Genomic DNA, 4,250 nt, shown 5'->3' on the forward strand with positions numbered 1-4,250 from the left:
CTTGCCTTGCATGCATGAAGCCCTGGGTTCGATTCCTCAGCACCACATAAGCAGAAAAAAGCCGGAAGTGGCACTGTGGGTCAAGTGGTAGAGAGTTAGCCTTGAGCTGAAGAGCTGAGAGAGAGCGCCCAGGCCCAGAGTTCAGGCCCACTACCTGACCCCCCCTCCCGAAAAAAGAAAAAAACAATCTTCACAGAAGCAAACTCTCAGAGATATTTCATGACTTTGACAAGGATAAAGTGGGTGAAGTTAGTATAAATATAAAGTATGACAATGCACAAAAACATAAAAAGATACTCATATATTTCATTATATAACCCAAAGCAGAAAACAAATGTTGTTTAGATGATTTTTTAAAACCCAGTCTCTCAGGTACTGGGAAGGTGGCTCAATGGTAGAGTGCCTGCATGCATGAGGCCTTGGGTTTGATTTCTCAGCAATATGAGGCCTTGGGTTTGATTTCTCAGCATCACATAAGCAGAAAAAGATGGAAGTGGTGCTGTGGCTCAAGTGGTATCACTAGCCTTGAGCTGAGGGACAGCACCCAGGCCCCAGAGTTTAAGCCCCATGACCAACAAAATAAAAAACAAAACAAAACAAAACACAGTCTCTTACTTTTGTTGCCTCAACTCTGTAATAACTCTGCTTCAGCCTAGGGCTAACATTTTAAGTGTGGACATTTATCAACACTCCTGAATCAGACTCTACTTGATCATTTTTAAAATACATATATTGTTCTTAATTTTCATCTTTATAAACTCACATGCACCTATAAAAAATGGTATGGCCATCCCAGTAACCTTCTCAAAGTACCTCCTAATGACAATTTACGAAAAGTTCTATTATATTACAACAAGGAAAAAATGCTACAAATAAAGAAAAGCAATAATTTAATATTAATGATTAATAAAATAAAAAACAAAACAATTACCAGTGTTTTCAGTATTTGAAGTGTACTACAAATTAGATTTTATTACTGTCATATTTCTTTACATTTAAGACTGGCTAAGATTATGATGTTCAACAAGAATGTTATAGGCTATGAGTAGTGTTTAAATCAGCCACTAAGATGACCATTTATATTTCATCTCATAATTTGTATATGGCTTATATCATCATTTGTTCCTCACTAACATATAAAGTAAGGAAGGCCTACAGTTTTAGCAGAAACTGTGTAGTTAACATAGTCATCTCTTTATTCTGCTCCTTTACACAAAGACTTTGCAACTTCTCATTAGTAAAGTTTCTATAAACTCTGAAATGTACATACTTAGGAGTATTTATCTGCTACCATAAATCTTAAATACTTTATAGAAAAGTATTATGACCTACCAAACAGTCCCAGTTTTGGCATATATAAGCAAATTCCCAAAATTAATATATTTAAAACATTAAAACTTTTAACAAACCTTAACACTTGCTGCAGTGTTCATTATGACAGGTCCCTTGTATAGAATAATTGAATTCCTCATCCTACACATCTCTTGCACAACAAATATCTGGAATTATTTTGTTTTTGACATGTCAATCTTGACTTTATTCTTAAATGTGTATTTATGTAAGAAGTACATGGTTCTAAAATTCTTTTAAACTTAGTTTTTGTTGAATTGTTTAGTTTAAGAAAATCAATTACAATTTATATATAAAAAAATTTCTGTGCTCAATTCAGCATCACATATACTAAAACATTGGAATGATACAGAGAAGATTAGTATGGCCCCTCCGCAAGGATGACAGGCAAATTCCTGAAGCATTCCATCCCCCAATTTGTTAAGAAATGGAAAGACTTGGAAAAAAAATTAAGTAGAGTAAGCCAAGTCCAAATAAACATAGGTCCCATGGTTTCTCTAATTTTCAATAACTAATATATGTCTGGGATAAGCAGAAAATGTCAAAAGTTATGTGTATATGACCAGATAAGGTTATGTTAATGGAAATGAACCCCAAGTTAGGGACACAAGTCGTTTTTTCTTGCTATTTTTTCTCACATACTTATAACCTACAGTGTGGATTTTTTTTTGTTTCTTTATATGTTCCTCCCCCATGCTATAACACCTATTTTCACTGTATTTGAAGTTGGTGCGCCTACATCTTGTATATATTCTCCTCTAATTTGCTGAGGGGAAGGAAAAAAAAACCAAAATGCTTAAATAGGGATACAGGTTGACCCATTGCAACAATGAGATTCACAAGAAACTATGTTGTAAAGTGAACTTTACAATTGAGGCGGGGAAAGGGAGGAGGTTAATGGACTTGTGGAAGTGAGAGGGAAGGGATGGTAGGGGAACAATAAAGGAGGAGGTAACAATACTTGTTAGGAAATGTACTCATTACCTTGCTCATGTAAGTGTTACCCCTCTGTGCAGTATTTTTACAATAAGAACGTATAAAACTGTTCTGAAATGGAAGAGTTTATTTCCTTTATTTTACTCATATAATATCGTTAGCAAAGAAATTCATGAAAAACTCCGATATGAAGGTATTTTGAATAAATATGTGTGTTAACGCACGCATGTGCTCAAGCACTTGCATGTGTGTTGGCATGCTCAGAGTTTGAAATCAGTGATGCTGAATTGAGCACAGAACTTTTTATATATATATATAAATTGTAATTGATTTTCTTAAACTAGACAATTCATCAAAAACTAAGTTTAAAAGAATTTTAGAACCATGTACTTCTTACATAAATACACATTTAAGAATAAAGTCAAGATTGACATGTCAAAAACAAAATAATTCCAGATATTTGTTGTTCAAGAGATGTGTAGGATGAGGCATTCAATTATTCTATACAAGGGACCTGTCATAATGAACACTGCACCAACTTGCTAGGCCTTTTCTCTCTAGATTGGTGAGCTACTAAATGAGCTACATCTCCATTCTTAGCCCTTTGCTAGTTCATTAAAATTTTTGAAAAATAATTTCATGAATTTCTTTTGCCCTGATTGGCTTCCAACTGTTAGCCACAGATCTCAGGCTCCTGAGAAGATATCGCGAGTAGTTAGGATTACAGGTGTGACAAACAAGCAAAGGCTTTCAGAATAACGTTAAAAGTAGAAGAAAATTTACTTCAGAGGGGCATGTATTAGCATCTCCAATTTTAAAACATTTGGGAGTGGTTATTTATGATTTTTTTATTTTTGGATACTTATAAGACGGTAGGTGATGATATTTAAATTTTTAGTACTTTTTAAAAAGGGTACTGGAATTGTGGGACAGAAGAAATTTGCTTCTCTTTGGACCTCAATGTATAAGCTCAGCTCTGTGCATGATAAAACAATGTCTCCAACACAATCTGTGTTGAAAACAAATGTGACAGAAAACAATCACCATGGGCAATATTTAGTATGCTATTATTTCTTGTACAATATGAATATTGAATTGAGAGTGTCATAGAATGGAGAGATTTTTATCTACCTTTTGTGTATTGCTGAAAGACTTTCAGAAACTTTGACTCATTTCCTTCCTCACTGTATGTGTCTTTAGGCCATGCACTTACTGCTTTTAATTACAATTTTTCCCAACAATAAAATGGTAATAACATTAGCATGATAGCATATGTTATCTTAACAATTAAGGGAACAAAAGTGGGAAATACTTAACATAAACTTCTAGGAATGAGCTTTGAGTTTAGCCAGCAGTCTTTTTAAAATACTAAATAGAATGTGATAAGTAGTACAGAAACCATTACATGTAGTGAGCAACCAGAAGTAATATCTATTGATCATGCTCTGCTTCCAAGGAGGCCAGGTGGATAACTTCTCATGCTGTAAATCTAATTGGTTATCTTATGTCTTGATAGTGTAAAAATATCAGGGACAGGATGATGAAGGAATGTTGTAGACTGAGGTGAAATCCATATGAAAATGTGCAAAACTGATAAAACATAAAAATATCTGAGCAGTATATTGTGTTTTACAACATTTTAGTTACATCGCAAAGATAAAGAAGACATAGAAGACTAAATTCTTTTTTTGTTGTCCTATCATAGGTCCTTAGAAGGATGAACTCTTTCCTCATTCTTATACAGGCATCATCAGATGAGAGGAACTGTATTTTTTTTTGTTTGCTTCCTTCCATTTATTCTTCAGTTTGAAATCTGAGCTACTTGAGACTGAAAGAAACCAAGGGAAATTAGAAAAACAGGCTTTGGAAAGAGCAATCAATGTAAAATAAATAAACTACAGCCTTGTAACAGGTCTAACTAAATTGAGTTATATAGTGTCAATTGTTAACAGAAAATGATTTAA

General features: G+C 33.8%; 1 pseudogene; it reads left to right on the forward strand.

The window, feature by feature from the left end:
* Positions 1-1,656: 1,656 nt before the first annotated feature.
* On the forward strand, positions 1,657-1,771 carry LOC122126665 (annotated as a pseudogene).
* Positions 1,772-4,250: the final 2,479 nt, after the last annotated feature.

This window comes from Dipodomys spectabilis, unplaced genomic scaffold, assembly GCF_019054845.1.
Source record: "Dipodomys spectabilis isolate Male_0828 unplaced genomic scaffold, ASM1905484v1 ptg000287l, whole genome shotgun sequence".
NCBI classification, from domain to species: Eukaryota; Metazoa; Chordata; class Mammalia; order Rodentia; family Heteromyidae; genus Dipodomys; species Dipodomys spectabilis.